The 25,410-nt window shown below is 41.1% G+C and overlaps 1 protein-coding gene across 2 annotated transcripts in view; it reads left to right on the forward strand.

Annotated features, from left to right (window-relative positions):
- The first annotated feature begins 832 nt into the window (after window positions 1-832).
- The window catches only part of MYO6 (myosin VI), a 108,542-nt gene continuing 83,964 nt past the window's right edge, over window positions 833-25,410 (forward strand). For both annotated transcript variants that reach the window (XM_063389499.1, XM_063389500.1), the window contains exon 1: window positions 833-958. The gene's annotated coding sequence lies outside the window, so the exon portion shown is untranslated. The remainder of the gene's footprint in view (window positions 959-25,410) is intronic.

The following is a 25,410-nucleotide window of genomic DNA, read 5'->3' on the forward strand; positions in this document are numbered from 1 at the left end:
GGCTTTGCACGCACGTACCGTGGGGGTCATTGTGCTGCTCATGAGGCATTGTGTGGAGAGAAGCACAGTGCCATGGGAAAGATGACAAACCAGCCGGCCACGCCAGGAACGAATCGTGGTAAAGCCAAGGGACAGGGAGGCGACACAGAGCTGCCGCACGGGAGGGGTGCTTGCGAGTGGCGACACCCTGGCAGGATGCAATGCCGCCCGGCCGGGCCGCTGTCCCGGTCACAGCGGCGCTCCAGCCGCGGAGATGAGGGGCTGGGGGCAGGCATTGCGGGGAAATCCCGCAGAGCCGAGGCCGGCCCTGGGCTGCCTTGCAGGAGGTACAGGGGGCAAGGGCTGGGGAGGGCGATACTGTCGTGCCACTCAGCAGCGGGCACGACCATCGCTGCTCGCAGCCGTGTGACATCCGCCAGGGCAGCACCCTGGGGACACGGCAGGGCCATGGGGAGCCTGCGAGAGGAAACGGCCTCAAACAGCCTCTGACTTGCCAGGTTTGTGCAGCAGGAGAGCCGCCCACGGCTCGGCACTTATCTTTATGGGGCGATGGTCAGTAAAGACAAAGACAGCTCTCAAAATGACCCTTAATGTAACCGCATCGGTAAAAAAATAAAGGAAGAGACCTAACTCACACAAAATAACCACGGGCCAGCCCCACAGCACCACCTCTGCCGTGGAGGGCGGCCAGGGTGCGCCCCAGGGGCGCCGCGGGCAGGGGCTCCCCATCAGACAACCCAGAGCCGAGAGAAGGCCGGGCCGCCTCCCCGGCCGCCCCCGCCGGCGCTGCCCCCGCCCCCGGCCGCCCCTGTGGCGGTGACGTCCCGGGCCGGGCCGGGCCGTGCCGGGCGGCGGGGGCGGCGCAGAGCAGAGCAGCGCAGAGCAGCAGCGGCGGCAGCGGCAGCAGGGCTGGCAGTGAGCGGGGCGCCCAGGGCAGCAGCACCACCTCCATCAGCAGGTAAGGACGCGGCCTCTCGACCTCCGCCGCCCCCTCCTAGCCCCGGCGGGAGGCGCCGCCCCTCCGCCCGGGCAGGTGCGGTCGCGGCGGGCGAGGCAAGGGCCGGGCCCTCGGCGGGCGAGCGCTCCGGCCGGCGCACCGCCGGACCGACCTGCCGGAGCTTCCCCGAGAAGTGCGCTCAGAATCCCTCTGGACTGTGCTTTACTTCCTTAAATTATGCCATGGAAATTCTTTCCCTTGTGGGCTTGTCTGGTTTTTTTGGGTTTTTTTTGTATCATCCCCTGTGAAATCCCGTTCCTGCGGAGTTACAGCTGAGCTCCCTTCCTTGCTTCAGAAACATTTCATGCTGGTGGGATTGTCCTTGTAAGAGAAAATTTTTACAGCCTTTACTGTAACGCAGTATGAGTGGTAGTTCAGTGGAAAAAGTCTTCTGGAGTATTTGTGCTTGAAGTACTTTTGCAGGCTGCGGTTTGGAGAGCAGCGTGTGTCACTGTGGTGTACAACTAAAAACCAATACCCCATTCCTGTAACTTGCATTCATTACTGAATAGGAAAACTTAAAAGGGTTCGTCCCCTTAATGGTCTAGAATACGACTTGCAGTGCAGCAAATACATTGTTGGTGCTTGTCTAATACTTGGCTCTCCGGTTCTGAACTAGTAAATGCCACCGGGGCCTGTAGGATGAGGCAGCTGAACTCATAGATGGCCGGTTCTGTAAAAGGATGGTTGCTCGCTGTTGTTTCAGCGAACACTGCTGCCTGTCAGCCCGTTTTCACAAAGGTGCAGAGAGGCAGTGTGTCGTGACTTGTGCCCTGTGGTGCTCCCGGAGGGAACAGACCTTTGAGGCGACCTAATTCCTCCCAGTTGAGCTGGCATCGCCGGGCTGCGGGCGGCCTATGGACTGGGTTCGCAGGCAGCCGAGTACAAAGGCTGGCCACGGCACCGAGCCTGCCTGCTGCTGCAGGGGTGACAGATTAACAGGGTGGCGATGGACTCGCGACTTAAATGTCACCTACCGCTTTAAACTTCATTTTTAGGGGGAAAAAAACCCACAAAAACCTAATGAAAATGCAAATATTTTCGTTTTGAAATGGTTAATTTTGAAAATTTAGAAATAGAAGCAAATGTCTTGCAGTATTTGTTTAAATATAATAAAACTGCTAACACAAAACTTAACTCTTAAACGTATGGTTTATAAAATAACTGCAAAAGAAAGGTCTCAGTGTTGTTGAGGTGGGAGAGTAAATATCAGAATTATCAGAGCACAAGTTCCAAACATTTATGATGTTGCTTTTAATAACATAGAAATTAAGATTTAGCTTGACAGCATTTTTAGTGGATGTGTTTTTAATGTGTCTCAGTTAATAGACTATTTAGTGAAGGCACAGTTATGCCTTTGACTGTAAAACTTTAAAGCCAGCAATGCAAACATAAAGGCAGTACGCTTTCCTTGGAGGCTGAATAGCTTTCTGAATTAAAACCATGTCAGTATTAGTTCGCAGAAATTCTAAGTTGAACTAATTTCCCCACCCCCATTATTTCTAGTCAGAGGGGCCATTCCTCTATAATCTGCACTAAGTACTGTGTCCTTCAGCCTCTGGCATTGCCATGTGCCTTTGTTTTGATAATGGGTCAGTATTTTGACCCATTAACAATAATGTTCTCATAAGGAAGGTGGAATAGTGCTTGCTTGTGCCTAGTCTGCCAGGGTGGAGAAGGCTTTGTGACCCAATCTAACCTTTGTATTGTTGGGTATTTGATACCATCGGTCTGAGGAAAGATTTCAGGTTTTAGAAATTTTGACAGTCTTATGAGTGATATGGCAAAGTTGAGTAGGGAATAACTTCTTATCAGTACAAAATGTGAAAGCGTGTGATTAAGCTGGCAGGTTCAAAATGAACAAAAGAGGTGTGTTTTTGGTTTTGACCCAATGTGTGGTTAGCTAAGCTTTAGAAATCCTTTCTGAAGCATGTGGATATTGAAAGTTTACAGGGACTTGAAAAGCAGCCGGACAAATTAATGGAAGAAAAACCCACTAAGGCTGACTTGTGCAGAGTACCTCACGTAGCTCTGGGAGTCACCAAGCTGAACACAGAGCTGGGACAATAGAGTGGGAAAGTACTGTCAATTATTTATCAAATTTTTGTATTAATTTCAGGCATTGACCTAGTGCAGACAACAGACCTGCTGTCTGACCCAGTAGGGCTGCTCTTTAAGAAAATTGTTCAACTGAAGTAAGTTTTTGAGAAAGTTGAACCAAAGGGACCAGGTCGAGAGACAACAACTCCAGGTGATAACTCTCAGTAAATGATGATGAGTCACCGTCAAACATCAGTTTAAATGGTGCTGGGGGCAGTTCTGGCAGCTTCCTACTTGACACTGACGTCTTTGATCAGCAGAATTGGCACAAAACCTGAAGGAGACTGAGTAGAGTTTTCGAGCTGTGTTTTTATGCTCTGCTTTGGAGGACAAGAAGTTTCTGATAAGTTCGAAGGCAGTATTTGAGTGCAAGGTACTATTTTCAGGAAGAAGATCCCATGATGCAGATGGGTAAAGTCGACTTGGCAGCAGCGCCGTGGAAGCAGACCTGGGGGTATGTGGGATCACAAGAAGCACAGGGGTGCAGTACTATGAAAGTTCAGCATTTAGCTTTTCGTACTAGTGCAGCTTAAGTTAACAGAATAATGTGTCCAGTTTTGGCCACAGCCAGAAAGATGAATTCAAATGTCTCCATCTACCAGAAATGGTCACCAGGGCTTAGGAAGGATTTGGAAAATGTATCTGCAGAGAATATGTGTGCTTGGAAAGTGTGTTCCACAAAGCTAGACAGACTCATTTCCAGCAGAAGGAGATGAGATGAAGGGACAGGAAGATGCTGGAGTATTAAAATTAGCGAGAAGTGGTCTGTGTTCTTCTGTCAGTGACTGTATAGAAAAAGATGAAACTAGTTTGCACCAAAGACTTGATGAAGTTCTTAAAATCTGTTATGCCTTAGGGAAAACTGAAACAAACTAAGGTTGTGCAGTCTCATTTCTGCAAAGGTTTTTGAAAGTCAAATAGGATTTTTGTTAAGGCTATATTAAAAATATTCCTCAAAACTGTTTTACTTGTTCTCATGCAGGGGCTTGAGCTTGATGATTTCTTCAGGTGCTGTCTGTATTCGGCCTTGAGTTTATGTAGAAAAAAGTAATTCCAGTCCTCAAAAGATGAACAGTTTCTCTGATAAAGTCCTATAATCTTTCAGTTGCTGGTCATCTCATGTTACAGCTTAAGGCATTTGGTTTTAAAATAATTAGTGTTGAGGCAAACTACTGTGTTTGACAGCAAAATGTTGTGGTTTAGGAGTATAGCCTGTAATACTGTAGGAAATGTAGGTGTACAACCATACTGTGATTTAAACCAGGAAAAGCAGAGGGATAAAACCTGAGATATTAATCATCTACTCTAGAATATACTGTGTATGGCTTCATAACTTGTGTTCTAGTGTTACAGCATCTTTGGGTCTGAAACAATTTTAAAAAGGACTTTCTAAAGTCCTAATTAAAAACCCCAAATTGCCAAGTATCATATGTTTCTCATTTTGTATCCACTTTTTAAAGTATGTGTAGGCATTTTAAAATGGCAACATTTTAATAGAGCTTGCATCTATTTAAGTTTCTACTCTGTTAATTTTTGGAATGACCGACTGTCTTAGGTTTGTAATAAATACTAGTGACAGTCATTTGTGTTTCTGAAGTATTGCTATATACAATATCAATATAAAGAACACAGGAAAATGTAGTTTTGGAACTTGACGGCTGTGGATGAATCTTCCCCTCTCCCCAGAAAACCCCAACAAAACCAGCAGTTTTGCAAAGCTGAATGACAACCATCAGCAGTTTTCATGGTTTTTACTAAGGCTCTGATGTCAAGAAAAGGGCAGATAAATCCATGAGTACTTTATTCTCTGGTAGAATGATTTCTGTAAGTAATGACCATATAAATTTAATACATGTATTTTATTGGGGAAAGCATGCTAAAGCTGACTTTTGATAAGTGACCATCTTAGAATACCTATTCAAAAAACCTGATTTAACCAAAGCAAGTTCTTGGGGTTTGTTGTTGTTGTTGATCTATGTGCAGAAACAGCAGAAGGTGATGAGGCTGAGGAGGGCTGGGTCTGTTTGGTCCTGCTCCTGTGCCATGGTGCTGCAGCTCCAAGATAAAGCCTGTTGCCATCTGTGGACAGCACAGCCTGGCCTTGAAAAGGTGGTCTGGGACTCCTTGGTGCACCTACACATGCTGTCTTCTTGCTGCTGAAACAAGACTTGCAGCCCGATGACATTTAACCTGCAGATACATGCTGGCTGCTGCTCCCGTAGGCATGTGTGAGCTAAATTGCAGCTACTGTCAGTAGCAGGGCATGCATGAACGCTTGATTTAGTGTGGATTGTGTCTGGCTGCTGTGGCTGCGCTGCAAGTCACACCCAGGCATTGTGTCACTCCTGAAGCACGTCTGTCAAGCCAAGGGACCTTCCTCATACGGTGAATGCTTCTTCTCCCCCTGCAACTTCGTGGATGGAGGGCAGTTTCTGCTTGCTCCAGGGAACGAGAGATGGATGAGGCATCTGGAATTAAACTTCCCTTTTTGTATGCACAGCCTGTGGCTCAGCTGCTGTGCAGAATGTGGCCAGTCTCCAAACTGGGATCCAGTCCTGGCAGTGCTGAATGGAGGTGCCATGAGCACTACCAGAATTGGGGTGGCCACATCCGTATGTACATCTTTTAGCTCTTGATCTACTCTCAGAGAAATTAAAGAGAAATTCTCAGTCTTGAGCTGAAAGTTTGAATGAACCCTGGATTTGTAAGTGCTCAACAGAAGGCCTTATTTATCACAAAAGAAAACTTTTATTTTCTTTTTTAAGCAACATCTCCTAAGAGAGCATGCAAAGGTAGTTAGACAATTAAATTAAGAGTATTATTTACATAGTGGATAATTGTTTCACGAGCAAATTTGTTTTCCTTGTAATTAACAAGACTTACTGGACTGATTTGAAATGCATGGAGAAAAAAAAGGAGTAGATAATTTAACAAAGCCCGTTGTTCATAAAAATTTCTTCAATATTGGCAAGATCTCTGGCTGTATTTTACAAAAGTAGCAGCTACTTTCTGAATTATGTCTAAATGTTTCTATGGATCCTTCAGGCCTGAGCTGAAGCCATGGAAATATTGTTGCTTTTTGCATTTTGAGCATGTTCAGATTTGTATGGTTCAGAGCTTCGTCCCTCTCATTTGCTATATTGTCTTTGTTGCCGTGCACTCAACAAGGTTTTGATCATGTCAGGTGTATTCTCAGTGTTCCAGATCCAAAGGAGCCCAGCTGTAAGGTGGTCCTGGTGTAGCCATGTTAGGAAGAAGCTGTCTTTGGGAGGACAGTATGTCCTTCTCCAGTCCTTAGGCATGACCAGTGCAGGAGGTCGTGCCTGTGGTGGGCTGATGACACCCCCTTCCAAGTTCACATCTGTGCTTTGCTCTTTCCCGATTTCTTCAAGTGCAGTCTATCAGAGCTGCTCTGTAGTGGGGGAATTGATAGCAGTAAAACTTTCACCAAGTCCTTGGTGCCAAAGGTAGACAGTTTTGCTGTGTCTCTTTTTGTCTTGTTGGGGTGAGGACTGTGTGCAGGCACGCCAAACCTGCTTGTCGTGGCACTCTGCTTGTTTTAGGGGAGGCACTGGAGAGTTTGGGGGAGAGGATGCTCTGTAGCTGCTCATCCAATTCAAGGTTTAGCAGTGTGTGTTAAGGTTTTGTGATGTTGGCCTTGCTGATGTACTGCAAAGTTTCCAGGACAGGGAGCAGAGCATTCAGGAATGAAGAATCTGACAAACATTTTTGATGACTTCAATTTTAACAATTCTGTTGGGTTGCAGTTTTGTGAGCAGTTGGGCTGAAGTAGTTGACTGCTGGACCCTGAAAGGAGAAAATCTTAATGGCTACATCTTCTTTGCCCTTTCCAGCAGTGAGGGTCATAGGGCTTCTTCACACCCCAGTGCAAACTGCTGCCTCTGCAGAAAGCAAGAAATCCCATCACCTTTCTCTTTTCTATATCTGTGCTGCAGAGGTAGAGCAGCAGAGGTGAGGGGAGGCAGATGAGGGGTGATCAGTCATTGCCGTTCAGCTCATCTCTCTCAGGAAGCCACAATCTATTTCGCAGTCTCTTAGACCTGTGTAACCTTCATTCCCTCTACCAAAAGTTAGACAAATGCCTCCAGAGCTCTTTGCAGAAAGAGATATAGACATAAAGAGTATATGTAGGAAATTAATAGAATCATAGAAGGGCCTGGGTCAGAAAAGACCCTAGAAGATGATTTAGTTCCACCCCCTGCTGTGGGTGGGCACACCCAGCCACAGGGACACACAAGGACAGAGTCATAGAGTAGGATGGGAGAGGGTTGTAAAAGATCATGGACTTCAGAGGGCCCTAGGATAATAAGGACTTTTGTTACCGTGTAAAGATAAAAACACTTTGGTTTAGTACATGTGGTGGTTTTGAAGGTGAGAATGAGTTTATTTTGGGTTTGGATTTTTTTTTCCCACCTTTTTGTTACCTGGAATCCTTTACAAAGATAGGAAAACTGGTGATATAAATTGTCGTCTCATTTTCTAGGCTCCTATTGAGTTATTTTTTCAGTGTTTGCCGATTGCTTTAAAGCCTTGGCAGAGCTCATGCAGGCAGCCTTTATGGCAGGTGCTTGTGTACACAAATGGCATTCTGCAGTGGATTCTGTCTCTCTGCTGTGCAGCAAGGAGTGTTACTTACGTGGACATGCTAGGAATGATGCTGTTTCTCCTTCTCTCACACTTGTTGGCTTGCTTTTCAATGAGTGTACTGCTGGGCCTGTCCGTCCTCCTCTTCTGATTTTTTTTTCCAAAACAGAGCCTCTAATGGCTTTTACAGATTTTAGTAGCTAATATTTTGGCTGTGGTTAAGAGCATTGCTTCAAATTTCAAAGTTCCTGGGAAACAAGAGAGGTGGGCTGCCATAATTCTGTTGAATTGGAGCTGTTGGGAACAAAGCTCTCCCGTTTCTTCTGTACACATGTGGTTTTACAGATGGTGGGATGATCTCTCTTTAGTTGTCATCCCATTACAGCACTCTTGCATCTTCTTGAACACCTGAAATTAGTTATGGTCAGACACTTAATCTTGGATTATTTGGACCTTGAGATAGTGTTTGGTTCACTGCATGAATGTCCCCTATTAAAATTTTTTCTCGTTGGGTCTTCAAAGATGCACTATGGGCTTTTGAAAGTCTTACACCTTAGTATTTTTTTAGATCATTTATTCAAGAAGAAATTTTCAGCTTTGTTTAGGGGAAGGATATTTTTTGAAATACCTTTTGTGTCATATTCTGATGGTAATCTGAAACAAATTTTAGATTTTTTTATGTTTTGCTGTGAAGTTCTACATCCTTTCAAAGGAAAAAGATCCTTTCTTACTAACCCAGGGAGAGGAATCTTAGCCATGAAGTTTCTTAGCCTTTTATCATGCTGTACAAGTCATGTCTTGCTCAAAAGGTCAACACCCACAGAACATGTTTTTTTACAGTTCAGTGGTCTAAGTAGCTGCTTTTCTTGCGGCTGCTTTTCTTTGCTATTGTCAATGAACATGCAGTCTTTTGATGATATGACATCTGATCCTATGGGTATTTCTGGGTTATGTGCTAATTTATATATATTCAACACCAAAGCAGCAGTGACAAACATAAATAATGTGGTGACCATATACTCGTACAGATTATTCTCTTTCAGTTTAAATCCTTGCAACTTTTCCCAGTTTTGCGTACATATATGTATTTTTGTGAAATACTACATCAGATTTATTTTAACTTGGAACTAAAAATAGTTTATTTTAGCAAGTACTGGAGTTTAGCTTCTTTGTTTCTGTTGCCACAGAATTCTGTGTCTGTTCATGTAGCAGTCAGCCTAGCAGGGGTTATAATTTATAAAGTTGATTCACAGATTTTTTTTTTTAATTGCTGTTTGCAGCTTCTATTACAGTCTGGAATCAGTTATTGATCTCTTTAGAAAGAATTTTTTTAAAATGCCTTAAAAATACAGTCATATTATTTCCTGATTTTTTGTTTGTTTTTGTTTAGTAAAAGCTTGATATTTTGAGTGAGTAATAAGTACTGACTGTTAGAGTACGTAGGATGGAAGTGGAAATTTATATGGTTTTAGAAAAACCACAAAACAGCTGTTTGAGATGAGTTGTTTTCAGTATCAATCCTGGTCTCTTTACAAATCCCTTTGGGAGAGAGGCGGGCAGACAAAAGGCACTTCATGTCACTGGTGTGTTTACTGAGTGACTCTGCTGCTGTAGCCCGAGGGGGGAGGTGGAAGGAGGGGAACGGGAAGCTACCGGGAAGAGGAAGAGTATTTTGAGGTAAGCTCCTTTTTAAGAAACATGTGAAGGCTGAAAGGTGATGCCAGGGTGGGAAGGTTTGAGGAGCTGAGAGGATCAAAGGGACCCGAGCAGGAGGAAACTCGTGAAGATTGTAGTAGAATAAAAATGCTGTTTTGACTGCTTTTGTGCAAAATAGGTTAGCATTGGGGGCTGCCCTTCCTACCATGCCTGGGCAGGACTTTGAAGCTGTGTTTCCCTCATCAAAGGTAAGTTGCTGCCTCATCCCTGTGCATGTCCAGGCACTGACCCTGGGTGTGCCTGCTCTGGGTGTAAGACCACAAGGCCTTGCAATTTGGGCTAAGTATTTCACCCCAAGACAGGTAAAGGTTTTGGAGTGACATCTGAAGGTGTGGTAAATGCTAATTAATGAAAGCTAATTGGTCTAAGTTTTTCTAGGACTCAGCATGTTCTCTCTAGCAGCCTCTCATTTCTATTGGTCATCTTGTTGGAAATGTCCAAGTAGTTTTTAGGGGATCCAGGTAAGGCAAGAGCCTTCTCAAAAGAAGCTGTCACTTCCTCCCCTGTACGTACTTAAGGGAGAAATTTGAATGGGCAAGATGCAGCTGTGTGTGAGGCTTCTGTACCTTTGTTTTGTTCAGTTTGATCAGCTGCCTAATTTTAAATTCATGGCCTAATTTTGTGAGGAACATTTTATAGGCAGACAAACCCACAAAGCTCTAACCAGTAATCTCCAGTCTGACAATGAAGGAGGCACATCTGTGTGAGGACTTTCTTCCCAAGTGTTTAATTTTATTTCGTTTCAGGCCTTTGTGCAAGGAAAAGCTTTGTAACTGTCACACATGTAGAGAGCACTGAGTTGAATATGAAGTAATAGCTATATTTTCAGAAAAAACCAATTTTATGCTGTGACAAATTAGCCTAGTAATATTAGCAAGCATTTAAACAATGTTTGCTGATTGGTGAGGGTGTTGTTTATTTTTGAAGCTTGTGTTTTAGCAGAATTCAAGTTACTACCACTGAGAAAAAGGATTTTTTTCCTCTTTTTTCTGACAAATCACTTTCCTCAAGCATCTCTTGCAAGTATTTGGACTATGCTGCATTTCTAACATGAGCTAAAGGCTGTTACTAATAACTGGGGAAGTAAAGGAAAACTATTGTGCCTTCTCTATTATTACACTCCTGTCAAGGTCTTTGCATCTGTTTCAACAGTAACAAGAAGAAAATGTGGGAAGAGAATGAAGGGTTTTGAAAAGTCTTCCCTTAGCTGAGGAGCAATTCCCCCTTTTCAGGTGCCAGGCTGTCTTCCTGGGGCTTCCACCCAGCTGGGACAGGAATGGCATGGTGTGGAGCTTGGGCGCTGCAGGCTATAGCGAGTAATGGGATGCAGACCTTGGTTCAGTGATAGCTGATACCACCTCTTTGCACTGTTGCATGTAATGGCAGTCAAATTTCGACCCAGATGCATGTGATAGCATTCATTTGGAGTTCAGCGGAGTGTAGAACATAATGACTGCTCCAGTGGATGCTGTTAGCATGTCACCTGGATTGGCTTCCTTGGGTTGCATCGTGTCTTGCCTGTCACTCGTCTGCCTGGATCACTGGTGCAATCTGGATCCTTGGCGGTGCTTCATGTGCTGATATTTGTTGACGATTTCACAGTGTGTCTCCCTCTGGATCAGATTTCTTTTTTCAGGATTCTTCTGCCCCTGAAGAATCCCTGTGTAAGTTATTCTCAGGACACATGCCTTTTGCTTTTGTTTTTTTTTTAATGTTGCAGTATTTGCAGGATATCCTGCCTTTTGTGTTTCCCAGCTTGCTGGAATTGGGAAGGATTTGCATGGCGTCAATCCTACTGATGAGCATGCAGCTTCACATGCTCTTTGTCGACTGCCTATACCAAGACAGATTGCAAATGGAGTTTGTACAATGGAGCAAGTAAAACTGGCTGCATCGGTGTGGTTTTCTGAGGATGAAAGAGATGCTGGCTTTTGCTTTACTTATCAGCCAGGCTTGGTGTCTAGTCAAAAGGGTAGTAGAGAAAGGCAGGGCAGAACATCTGGTAGGAGCAGAATTTGAAGGTTTGGAAAAGAGTTTAGTCAAAATCTGTGTTTTCTTCTTTGTTTTCTGCCTTCCCTAGTGGAGAATGACCAGTGTTATACCAGTTAGCACTGGATTGGGAATGACTGTAATTACTTGAAAGCTGTCAACCTACAGTTAACCCTGCTCATCAGGCTGAGGTTTGGAGAGTGATGTGGAGGACACATTTGCTGCAGGGAACATTCCTGTCATGGCAAGCTTTGCTCATGTGTGCCCAGCACTGCCTGGGAAACCCTGCAGTAGAACGTGCTGGCTCTCCATGCATGTCAGCAGGAAGGAATACTTTGTGTTGTTGCAGGCTATTGTGAGTTGCTGCTCTGCTGGGGACTCCTTTGGTTTTTTGCAGTGGTCCTTGCACCAGATGATAACATGCTGAGCTTGTTCCGGGTCAGCAAAGCCCCTTGTCATTAGGCCAAGAGCATCATCACAAAAAAACCCCCAATGTCTTTTACCTCCTAAAATGCATTCACTACATTCTGGGACCAAAGTAGCAGTCAGTCTTCCTGAAAAAATGGAAGTGGGCAGAATACTGTTACTTTGAGATGAGGATCAGCTTTTCAGGCTAATTTTAGGTGCAGCTTATTGTGTAAGGAGGAGGCAGTTTAGAGTAGAAGGGCTCGACAAGGGCAGTAACTACCAGACATCCAAAATTATGGATGCTGGTGTTGAGGAGGGTGGTGCAGGCAGAAGCAGCCACATGGGAAAGCAGGATGTGGAGCAGTGGCTGCTGAGCTGGCTGCATGCTGGACGGGGGAAGCTGAGCAGCAGATGTGGCTGACCTTCCAGGCAGAGCCTTGCTGGCTGGCTGGGCTCAGGCTCAGCACAGGATTAGCACAGCTCCCCTGGCAGAATGGGCAGCTCTGGGCCTCTTGTATTGCCCAAAACCAAGAGCATTGCAAGGAGTTTTTTAGATTACTGTTTTAACTCTAAATGAGAGTTTCTTTCTAGAAAGAAACTTTTTTTTTAAGGCATTTTGAGATTGGGAGAAAAGATAAACTAAGGGATACCTAGAGAAAGGGGAGAAGCCAAGTATCAAAGAAGATGAAAATCATTTACCACAGTCAAAGCCTATCCTTTATTCCACTGCTCCAATAGAAGAGCAGGTCAGGCAAAAAATGAGTTCTCTGTCCTATATCTCCCTGATGCTTTTCAGTCTAAATCTAGTTCAAGAGATCCTTAGTGGTAAAAGCTTACAGGAAGGCTGCTGTAGTTATTAGAGCACTTCCTGGGTGGTTCAGCCTTCATTTCCAAAGCCACACCTGGTGTATTAGGGCTTCCTATGCTGTTATTAGTGTTACGCTGGACACGTTTCCAGAATGCTGTCAAAAGCTTCTGTATCAAAGGAGGATCATCACACAGCACAGGCTGCTGGATGTGTGGAGAAATTAGCTGAACTACAGCATTCAGTAAAACCTGAATGAGTTTTATAGAGTGGAAGCTGAAAAAGAAACACATTTTTGATAACCTTTGAAATATAATTCTGTTTCTCTCTTGTACTTGAATGTCAGCAACTTTTGCTAACTTGTCACTTCTAAAAAAATTTTTATTATTTCTTAACAGACATGCAGTGATATTTTCATTTTAGGAAATTTAAATTTGTATTCTTCACAGGTCATAACACTGGAAAAGTTAGCCAGCATGTTTCATCTTTGTGTCTGAAGGCAACACAAACTGGATGTGCAGGCATTTGAGAAGTCATTTGATTAATCTTGTTTCCTTTATTGTTCCCAAGTTATTTGAGTTATTCAAGAGGCATGCTTTTTTTTTTTTGAAGTGAGAATAAGCCTTAATAGCCAGCAAGTTCTTTTCGTTAATCACCCCAGTAAAGCAGAAACTCTGGAAGCTGTGAATTTCCTCTGAACAGAGCACCGATACGAAAATGCAATGTCATGGGTTTTATTTATTAATAGAAATAATTAGATAATTCTCCAGACCTTGTGTCCTTCAGTCAATAAAAGGAAGCACATACTTCCCTGTAATTGAAGACAAGTATGCTGTTGTGGAGGGTGGAACAGGACTCTTTGTAAAGAGAGGTGGAGTCTCCATTAAGATGGTGTGATGAGGGTACTGATTCATATGTTGATGCATTTTGCAAAATAGGTCTGTTGGTTGTGTTTTGTTTTGGCTTTTTTTTTTTTTAGTTCAGTAGGTTGAAAGTTGTATAGTTTGGCTGCTCTGTACTACAATTTACACTTTTTGAATTCAGTTGTTCTTGAGTTCTTGCCTCAAGACCTCATGTAGGTCACAGGGACATGGCTGAACCCCATGTGATTGTTGCTGTCTCAGCACCAAAGAAACTGGAGTTTTCTGAGTTCCTGAGAAAATGCCTGACTTGTAATAATTTTCCGAGATCTTCATCGTACTTACATTGTACACAATTGTTTCTTTTACACTATTTTGAATTTTTTCTATGATGACCTTAGAAGATCTCTAATCATATGACAATGTGAAACAACTGTACTTAAAAGCTTTTCGTTTTCTAGTTCCTATGAATAATTCAAACCCCAAAATTCCTCCCCAAGGAGGAATTTTTACTCTAGAAAGGAAATACAGAAAATCCATGAGGAGTTTACTGTTAGCTTCCCCCTGCTCATCCAAGATGACTCTCAGGTCATTGAAATGTGTGAAGAAATATCCATCCTGAAAGTAGATTTGAAACATTTCTGTTCACAAGGACGAATTTGAATTAATCATGTCTAACTTTTGTGTTGAATTTCTGATCACTGTAGCTTAAGCTCCTGTGGAGCTCAAACTTTGGGTGGAGGAAAATATATGGAAATATCTATCTATCTATCTATCTATCTATCTGTATATATCTGAAATAAAGAAAATATTTGCTGGAATATAGGAAATGCTGAAGACTTCCAGACTGGAGTTTAAATAGAATGCTTGAGTGAACTTGGCTTGCTGCACTGCAGACCACAGGTCCAGGAAGCTGAAAAGCCTTGAGAAGGGGAGCCATCAGGTTGTCTTGTGGGTTCACTGACGATAAGTTTCACATGACCTCACAGTGTTTCCTTCAACAGCAGTACGGTCTCTTCTGCATTGTATTCCTTGTCTTTTAAAAACTAGTTATGTATTAGTTTTCCATAAAAAAATCAGGGACTGTTTTGTGGTTTGTGATTTCGTAATCAGCAGGGTGAGGGTCTTGCTTGTAATCAGGAATGTGTCAATTAAATGTTTTTAACATGAGGACTTTGCATGTGACTTTTTGAACTGTGTTTTAGGCTTTTTGATTGACAGAATCAACACTTCTGAGTCCATGGAATATCAGCAAATGCTGAAACCAGCCGGGAACTGACTCTGAAGTGTTTCTGTCAGATGGCACTGGTGCTTGACTTTAGCTGTGTCTGAGTCTACATTTAAAAAAACCCAAAACAGTTGCTTTGCACACAGGAAGTGACATCTTGCAAATCAGATAGAAAAATATTGGACTAGGAAGGAAAAAAAAGTGCTCTTAATTTAAAATATGTGTTAATAGTTAAAATTAATTCTTCACAATATTTTCATAATTGTTCAAAGTATTCAGAATAGTTCTGTTTCTAGTCTATGTGGTCTCTGTTTCCACCAGCTGTGTATTACAGCTTTTTCTGCAAGATGGAAGTATTTTGTAGTTTGTTTTCCATGTAAATATTACAAGTACTTAACCTGTTATTACGTGACCCTTATAGTTTTTTTATCTGGTAAAGAGTTGTTTAAAAGCAGGTGGAATTTCTGTATGGCTGGCACTGAGCATTTAGAGGAAAGTTGTAAAGATGTAGGAGAGTGCAAGGAGGTGTCTCGCCATAACCTTGGAAGAGCAAAGGGATGTGTCTTTGAGGTTAGAAATTAGTAATAATGTATTTTCCGTGGGAAGGATTTTGAAACTATTGATTTAGGTTGTTCCAGAATTGGAGGAAGGCTTTAAACATGCTGCTTTTGATCACAGAAGGTGTTAGAATTAAAAGAAAAAATATAAGAAGATTTAAGTATCTTTGAAGCATGCTTAAGAACTATTTCACGTTATCCTCTTCTCTAATTGATTAACTGGATAATAGGTTTAAATGTGCCAAATAACAAACCCCATTGATTTTGTAGTAACTGATCTGAAATGATCTAATTAAGTTTGGGTTTTCCTCTTGTGTCACCTGGGTGAATCCTAATGATGTAAAGCAGATTGCGTTGTGCCTGTTTCTTGGAAATAGTGTCGAGAAAATCAGAAATTTTTCCAGGAATGTCAATCAGATAAAAGTACTGAGTGGAAATGTCTGTTTCTTGCTTTCTGGTTCTTCTCACTCATATAGGCAAATCCATTTGATTACCTTTCTTGATAGTTTTGATATTGAGTGTACTGACTGCCCATGGTATATGTAGGCATATACCTACTGAGACATGGTTTCAACCTGTGATGTCAGTTTTGCTCATTAAAAAAATCATTTAATCTTTTTGATTTCTGGACCCCCTGGAATTTGTGCTGAGCACTAGTCTGCTGAATTTCTGTCATAGATTTTAGATGTGTGGGGTCTTTGAAATACTACTTTTATTTACTCTCCTTTTTGGGGGCTGCCAAATCAGCAGTTATTTCTAACTGTTCTAGAGGAGTGTTATTTAAATCTAAATTTTGTATGGGCCAAATCTCTGTCATCCACAAAAAGTGCCCTACTTTTACAGTTGAGAAACACAATGAATGTTAACCGTTCTTGGCATGAGATAGCTCAAGGAAACTTTAGTAGTAAGTTCCAGAAGGTTTGCTAATGGAGGTTCTGTTACATTTTCCTTTTTTTCCCTTATGTTGCACAAACACAAGAACAAAAAATACAGTTGTTTGGTAAATAGTTTGCTGTATGTACATTCTTCTTTTTGATATGTTTAAAAATTTGTATTTATTTTCTGATGATCAAAGTCATGATTTTCTAGATTGGCCTTGAACATCTTAAGTCAGGTTGTGTCCAAATTATTCAGGTCATGCTTGTATGTATGTATGACTTATTTTAAAATATTTTTCTTTTTTTTTTTTCCCCTCAAAATGTTGCAGGTAATATCAACTGGGAAGATGAGAACTCTTTCTGAACAAAATTTTCCATGCTATGGAAAAATCATTGGGTTTGGGAAGGTCTGAGTTTTAAACCTGAATCATTGTGAAAATGTGCTTAATGTTTTGGATATGCATATATTGCTGTATCAAATATTTTGCTTTTAATAAAGGGAAACTTTTATGTCTACAAAAGGATTGTATGCTTCTTGAGTCTACTTGTAATTCAAAGTTCATACAGACTTTGTTTATTTTTAACTCAGAATCATAGAACGCTTTGGGTTGGAAGGAACCTTAAAGCTCATATAATTCCAACACCCCTGCCGTGGGGTTTCACTAGACTGGGTTGTTCAAAGCCACACTTTCAGGATGGGGCATCCACAAGTTCTCTGGTGTTTCAGCACCTCCCGTTAGAAGGTGCTGAAGCTGCTGTGCTTAGAAGTACAGATCATACATGTTGGCAGAGATATTTTTCTGTTGCTGCTGGGATTTGTACTGCCTGTGTCGGGGAGAAGGGTACCAAGAAATGGGAAATGTGACTTTTGTCCTGGATACCTCTTGTCCTGGCAGAGGGATGAGAGAGCTTTACTTGGGGTTTTTTTTGGTGGTGGTATCTGTGGTTTTGTGGGGAAGAGTTAACATTGCACCAATCTTGTATTTGGGAAATTTAAGCTTCTGTGTATGAGCCTTTTACACTCTCCTTCAGAGTATTTTTAATAGTATCTTTCAGTGTGGTTTTGAAACAAATTGGATTTGTGTTTTATATATTGTACATAAATGAAATAAAAGTTTACTTTGTAAAATGTGATGTTGGAACAGGAACAGAAATTTTGATACACAGTTAGGTCTGCACAATTGCAAATACTAGCTGTGCTTTTGACTTCAAGCCCTAATTCAAATTTCTCCTGTCTGACAAGCAGCAGTAAGATTAATCACCAGGGAGAGGAATCTGTACCCCAGTTTTAGACAAAACACAGTGATTAAAGTTATTTGTAGGCTGAATAAGTGGAAGCCTTTGTTTGGACTGCTGAACAGGGTTATGTCGAAACGTGCAGGAACAGGACTTACATTCCTGTTGCTTCCACATTTCCAGTCCACGGCATCATCTGATGAGGAGACAGCAGTGAGTTACCAGCTGAGCATGCAAGTGATGTTTTACTTTGAGACCTGTTTGATTAGACAACAGTATCCCTGTGTCCTTCCACAGCTGGGGTGAGGGCTGCTTGACAGGCACTTGGAGTGTACTGCCCCTGGGTGCCTGCTAGGGGCTCACAGGATGGGGTCTGCTAAAGCATCTTGGGACAAATGAGGTGGAACTAAAGATAATTTTGATCATACTTTGTGTTTAGAGGGCAAGATCACTACAATTGTATAAGCTCTGAAGGGTGAAGCTAGTTGGTATTTGAACTCTGAGAAGCATAAATTGAAAGTACTGAAATATGGAGGTCTAAGGCAGAATTTTTGTGTTGCAATAGCAATAGTCTCTCCTTGAAGAGGAGAGAAGGAAGAAAAACTTAGTTTATGTTACTTAAAACAACTACTTTTGGATTGCTTTAAGACTGTTTTTCCTGGTTAAGTGATGATGTAAGATTGGTAGCTCTATATTATATGATTACTCATGCTTGGTATTAAAGAATAAAGCCAAGATGAAAATGGTGTTGAAGTGCAGATAAAAAAGGGGAAAATGTACCATAACCTGGTTTGTCGCTATATTAGAACAATGGTCTTTTCTCATGCCAGTAACCATCAGCAACTGGATAAAGAATGAGTAGAGGTGTCTCCATTAGTGTTTTCCTTCATCTGAGGAGTTTTCTATTGTACTGAACCTCCTGGCTGTCTGCATTGGATCCTATTTGGATGAAACCAGCCTGGAAGATGCTCCTTAGAAAAACACCTGATAGCCTGCAGCTGTGAATTCATATTCAGTCAGGGACCAGACTAGAGATGCGTGGTACAAACTACAACTAGTAAAACCCTCAAGATGTGCATAGTATGGGCACTGGTCCCTCGGTGCTGCTTTTTCACTGTGACGCAATTGGCTCCTGTTGGACCGTGTTATTGCTAACAGAGGTGCATCCCTTGAGTTTAAAACTTACTCAGATTTATGTCAGGAAAAATAATGGCTTGAAAAAGATGTGTAAATAAATATGCCCTCTGTTTCCAAAATTCTCCTTTTATTGACATAATGGGTATCGTTAAAATCTTTATAATTAGTAATAAAAGAAAAAGAAAATCCAAACTAGAAATATCTTAGATTGACCATTCAAGTCTTCTACAAGATATCTTTGATTTGAAAGCATAATATTTTGTTTGCCCTACAGTGTGTTCAGTTTAACTCAAAATATTGTAGAAAGGACTAAAAAGCAGCAAAATGAAAGAAGTGTGTTACTTAGAGTTGAAAATAATGTAGGTCTTTTAATTTACCTGAGGTGAAAATTATTGTTACATGCTCCTAATCCCACCACAGTGTTAAATTCTTGAATAAGAGAGGAAAATGAAATTGAAACTAAATATCCATGTAATTGAAAAAGAAAAAAGTGTCCATGATAATTGCAATATCTTTTTATTTAGCAGAGCTTCACTCTGTTGTCTGATCTTAGATCCACTACTCCCTTCAAAATGTCTAACCATCAGATTGTCACTGGATGGACAGTCCTTGGACATCTAGATTGAAATCATTGCAGCTGAATTAAATGAAGACTGCATGGGCAGGACTTGGTGACCTGGTGTTATTTCTTAGATGAGTTTCCTAGCCTCTGGAGATGCATTTTTTGTATAAAATATTTTGCATGATCTGAAATGAAGGCTCAAGTGCCACAAATAAATGCTTTGAGCTATTGACCCCAACTGGGAAATAGCAGTGGCAGCATGACAGTGCTCATTCTCCCAGAAATTTTTTCCAGCTGTAATTGTTCAGGAAGTTTTGAATTTAAAAACACCTGAGCTGCATTTTGTGTCTGAATTTACAACCTGACTAAAAGCTTTCATTGACTACACTTCTTGCTTCTTTGCCAAAATAAATAGGCTGATCTTAGCATGTGACTGTGGTGGTTTGTCCTCTGCATGAGCTTCTGTATAGAATTTGTAATTATGCTTAAGGGCTGGTCCTGGGAGCCGTGATTCTGCATAAGTGATTTTTGGTTTACTTTCATATCAGATATATTGAGAGACCGTGTGCCTGTGGTTGTCCTGCAGTTCCCAGCCTCAGGGGTGGTTCTCTTCTCTTGCCTGTGAAGAAGAGAATGTGTTTGCTCTGTTGCTTGCACGACAATACCTGCTACTGAAAACCTTAAAGCTATCTCAGATTTCTTCTAAAATATGCATTTGGCTAAGCATGGTCTCTTGTAACACTTGAGCAGAAAATTTATAACTGTTTTTGTGGTGTTGCTGGTTGGTAATTTTTACTCATTGTTGACTTTAATAGAATCGTGAGCAGGGATGCACTTTCTTGCAGCATGCCTGTTAAATTAACAAATAACATTTTATATGTGATGGGGACGGGCAGTAACATTCAGGTAATCTATATGACGTATTAAAATCAGTTGGTAAAATGCAGTTGGACTTTGATCTCAATCTTCTGTTTCCTGAAAAAGAAGTGAGCGTGATGTTCTTGAGCTGGATTTCTCATGGTTCATAAAAATATTGGAGATAAGGGAGCTGCATCAATCCATTTCTGTGGCTCCCTGAGTAAGAAAAACAGCCTGTTTGTCTTTGTCTGTGGCAAAATCTGCAAAGATTAGTCCAGAGTCTATAATCTGCATGACCCTGTATCAAAGTATATGGAAGCCTAGAACTTTCTCAAACCTTGCGGAGAGCAGTGTCTTGCCAAAAAATGAGAGGGTTGAGCTGTGGTCGGGATGTGGCTAATGTGGAAGTTGTTGTGGCCTGCAGTTTTCCCTGCTGCCAAGATCCTGTCAATGCTAATAGCAGATTTTGTCTGGTTTGTTGCTGGTCAGATGCCAAGCCTTTACAGTACTTGGCCTTCTGTGAAAATACAAACTATTCATGAACAGTACAAGAATTAAAGGTTATTTTAGAGTCACAGAATGGTTTGAGTTGGGAAGGACCTTTAAAGAGATGAAGTCTTATGCCAGCCCACTAGGTTGTTCAAAGCAACATCCAACCTGACCTTGAAGGTTTCCAGGGATGCGGCATTCACAGCTTCTTCAGGCAAACCTCATTGTAAAGAATTTCTTTCTCTTATCCAGTCTAAATCTATCCTTTTCCTGTTTAAAACTGTTGTCCCTTGTCCTGTTACTAGGGGCCTTGATAGAAAATCTCTCTCCATCTTAGAAGCTTCCTTCATTTATGGAAGAGCCACAATAAGATCTTCCTGGAGCCTCCTCTTCTTTATTCTGAACACCTCCAACTCTCTCAAGTCTTTATTCATAGGAGAGATAATTCTTTGATAATTTTTTTTAACTTTTGTAATTTTGATAATTCTTTTGATAATTCTTTGATAATTTTTATGGGTTTTAAGTGTATTTTATTCCTAAATCATGTGTTCCAGATAATTTTTTTTTTTGAGAATGAGATAGTGTAAATGATCATTATCTTTTGTGTAATTACTATATTTTTTGTCTCATAGTAATGGGCCCACTATACTCATCTTCCCAAGGAAACGAATGGATTTGGTGACAAAACATGTTCTGTGCCACTTCTTGGAGTAGCTTTCTTGTCTATGCTCTTAAAATGTCTTAAATGACTCTCATGATCTTTTATGTTAAGAGAAAGCTTTCAGTCATCTCCCTCAGAATTACTGTTATCATTGAGATCCGTGAACTTGGCAATAGATTCTATTTATTTATTTGTACACAGCATTTGAGTAGATTTTGACAAGAATGTTCCTTTTTTAGTTGCGTGTTTCTGAAGGCAGAGTTTCTCCTGAGTTCACTGGCTCGTCATGGATTGTCTGTGTTTCATCTCATTGCCCATAAACCAAATCCATACTTTTTGTAATAAGTTCAAGTTATGGACTCTGTACAGAGAGGGATGGCAATAAACAGTTCGCACATTATACCTGTTAATTTCCAGATGCTGATTGTCATTAGTTTCTAGTATTTTCTTCTCTAATAAAGTGGCCAAATCAAAGTTAGTACCATTTGAAAACATCTGATTTACCTGCTATTTGTTTTACTGGTAGAAAACCAGAAAGTACAAATATATTTTTTCCCAGCCCAGGCTCTTTGTACTGGTCTGAGGTCAAGCATCTGAGGTTTCCTGCACACCCTCCAGCAACCTTTGATGCTGCCATCTGCAGTGCTCAGTTTACTTGACTTGACTGGGCTACTGGCTGAGTATGTATTCTTATTTTTGTAAAATATCAGATCCATTTTTACTGATATGTACCAGGAAGTGTTTGGCAATTTTTTTTTATTGTTGGACATTAAAAACAAATTCCCAGGCAAATGTGTCTCTGTTCAGTTATTTATGCATATGTATTTATCAAAATGATGAAACTCAGTGTGGGTTGGTTACTTGCTTATTTCTGTATTTACTTTGTTTTGTTTGATTATTCTGCAGCGAGAGGATTATATAGCTGAAGTTCAAAACTTGACAAGACATGGGTTCAGAGAAGAGGTCAGAGGGTGTCTTGGTCACCCTCAGGAGCCACTGGGGTATTTCTGGAACATTCATGGAGGCAGCCATGGAGAAAAAAGTGGCTGGTAGGCTCCAGCTTATGATTCAGCTCTTTACTTTCTCAGCTGGAATTGTAGGGCTGCTTGAACATCAAGGGCTTCCCATCACTCTTCTAAAAGTAGAAAACAGATGGTATTGTCATTAGATAGTGTAGGTTTTCTACTTACAGCATTTTTCTGAAAAAATATTTTTGTGCAGAATTCTTGAATTGCTGGTGAATTAACAAAAATTCAAAAGCACTCAAAAGTGGGGTTTGTTTTGTGGTTTATTTTTTTTCTGTTTGGCTTGGGTTTTTCCCCTTAAATTGGTGGTTAGGAGTATTCCTCTGATATTTTTGTATGGAGGGTATGAACTTTTTTGGGTTTATCTGTGTTCATATGAGTTAAGAATAAATTACTGTGATTCAGTCTACCTCAGTCAGTTTCTGGATCAGCTGGACAAAAGCTGGTATAAAATGCAATATATGCTTGCTTTATCTGGTACAAGGCCCTGCTGGCTACACCAAGATGTGCTTTAGCCAACACTGATGGTGGTCTACAGAGGATTAAAATTCTGGTGTCCTGATTGCTTATCATAATGGGCAACTTCTGCAGTTCAGATTATGGAAGCCAGTGACCAGGTATTGGTATTTATATGGTAAATAACCAATATTTATGATAAGTGATCCATTTGCTTTTAAGTATTTGGGAATCAAATCAAGGACTTTGTTAGTGTTTTTTTTGGTGTTTTTTTTTTTTTGTTTGTTTGTTTGTTTGTTTATTTATTTGTTTGTTTTTTCATTTGCATAATTAGATTTTCTACTTTTTTTGCTGGAGGCGAGGTCCCTTGTATTTGGTAGACTTAGGCCAATTGGTTGCTTTTGTTTTACCTTGTATATGAAGCTCAAAGAGAGACTGATGGGTGCATAGGCTTAAAAGAGAATAAACATATCAGTTCTTGCATTAGGTGACCTGAAGATGAGCAATAGCTTGGCAGCAGCACATGCTGGGTGGGGAAACAGGGCACTCTAATTTGACAGTAGAAGAGTATGAGATGTAGAAGATGAATGGGTGGGGAAGACTTAAAAATGACATAACCGGAGGAGAATTTAAAGTTCATTAGCTCAGAGAGAGTCATCCTCAGCCTTCAAGAAGTATTTGCTCTTTCTCATGTTTAACTTGGAAAAAGTGGCACATGAGGATATAAATAAATACGCCGTTAAAGTGCTAGCTGAAGGGGTTTGAAGTTACTGGACCTTGTTGAGGTTGCTTATGGAATATGATTTAAGCCATTGTGCTTGAGTACTGCTGGCAGTGGTCACACAGCATGACTACTGCCATAGGGATTGTTAACTCCAGAGTTCACCTTGTCTGCTTGAACTACTTCAGCTAGATCTGCAAGAGTGCATCCTCTGTGTTCTTTATATATTAGGAGATGGCTTAAGATACTTTTGATTTTGCTTTGATGTCTTTGTCTCTTGGTGACTTCTACCTTGGTATGTCTTTTCTTCCCCTCTTGCTGCCTGCTGGTTTCACTAGGGCTGACTTGCAAAGCCTGAAAGAGTTTGGTTGAACAACCTCTTTCAAAAGTGTTTTTATGGCCTTATTAGTTTTCTTCTGTTTTTTCTAATCCTCATTTCTCTTTTGTAATGCTTCTGAAGTAGTGTCCAGACAATATCTGAGGAGTGTTTGCTTTAATTTTAACTTTGCTCCTTGAATCTGACACTGTGTTTTGTGTTTTGCTACTTTTCCTTTCTGTTTGTTGCTATTACTGGAGTAGGCGTTGCTCTTAGTTGAAAACGCTTATGCAGATCCCCTTGGCATATTTAATTCTTGGTTTGTCAGGAAGCTCCACTCAGGTTATTTTCATGAAAGAGAATTGGGACAAAGACCTCTCTATTTCCTTAGTGGGAACTAAAACAGTAGCTTAAAAAGCAGGCAGAAGAATAGGAATCACCGAGGAAATCATCAGACCTTGCTGATTCTAATACAAATTGAGTTTTAATTTCTCAGTGTCATAGTCAAAAGACCACAACCTCTGTTGTAGAATTTTACTTACAAGCTGTACAAAATTCATCTTAGTCTTGTATAACAGTAGTTGAATTGGACAAATATTTGCTAGTTATTATGACATATATGTTGCTGTCTTCCTTCTTTCCTAACTCTCATTTGATTTCCATCTTCCCTGCTCCTTGTCCTCTTCTCACGTGGTACAGTTCTTGAGAACGTTTGCTGGTTCTCCTCTGCTAGTGTACCACAAGTGATCTTTTACTGTGTACAGGCTCTTTTGTGGACTCATTTCTTCTGCCATATCTGCAGAGTTGGTATGTTTGTTAAAATTGCCTAAACTCCCCTTCCTCTGGATTCCTTGAAGCTTCACTGTAACCTCCAAAGGCAGATTTCCTTGTCCATGTGAGGTTCATGTTTATTTCTTGAGCAATACTGAGAATTTTGCACTTAGTAAGCAACACCTGAAAGACACTTGGCCTTACAAAACTCTGTTCAGTTGATGTACAAATTATTTTGGATAAGCTTTCCACAATAGGTGCTTTTTTAATGGCTACATTTGTGTTATATGGAAAGTGCATAGACGTACAAAAATTCTGATTGGTTCAATATGATGCATTTGAAAAAGCATAAACCACATGTGTTTCAAAACTGAGGGTTCTTGACCAATGTCTATCACCTCATTTTCAGGATGGTGACATACATGAAACATTCAGTTGCCATGGGAGAACGTTCCTACCATGGGGGAAATTTCCTACAATTAATTGAATTCCTTCCTTTTAAAAGCTTATATTGATGCAATAGCCATTTAAATATTTGCAGATAAAGTAGTATGGGTTTTTTTTTTTTCAGAGTACATATTCTTACTCAGACCATCTGCTGCCCTGTATCAGTACTTCTCAAGGTGGTCAGGAGGGGAAAAGGCAGAGCAGGAGCAAAGCCAGGAGGGTAGCTGGGGTGAAATGGCTCAAGCAGCAGTTAACACACAGGAAGGTGAGATGGTTTAGAGGAAGCTGTAAAGGTCTTTGGCTAATCCTGTCCCTACCACACCCCTTCTTCTGCTCCTTAAAATTTGTTCTTCCAGGAGCATGGATGTTCCAGGCAAAAGTGTTTTCAGAAATGAGATGGACTATTGCAGTTTTGCTTTACCGATTGGGAATTGCCATGTTTAATGTAGAGAAAATATGATTTCTTCCTTGCTTAAAGCATGAGCAACTGTCTTGTCTTTTCATATTGAATAGTAAACACAGCAGCAGAGAAAGTATTTCCTGTGTGAATGGTAAATCCAAGTGAATACAAATACAGAAGAGTGGTTC

Source organism: Prinia subflava, chromosome 2, assembly GCF_021018805.1.
Source record: "Prinia subflava isolate CZ2003 ecotype Zambia chromosome 2, Cam_Psub_1.2, whole genome shotgun sequence".
Classification (NCBI taxonomy): domain Eukaryota; kingdom Metazoa; phylum Chordata; class Aves; order Passeriformes; family Cisticolidae; genus Prinia; species Prinia subflava.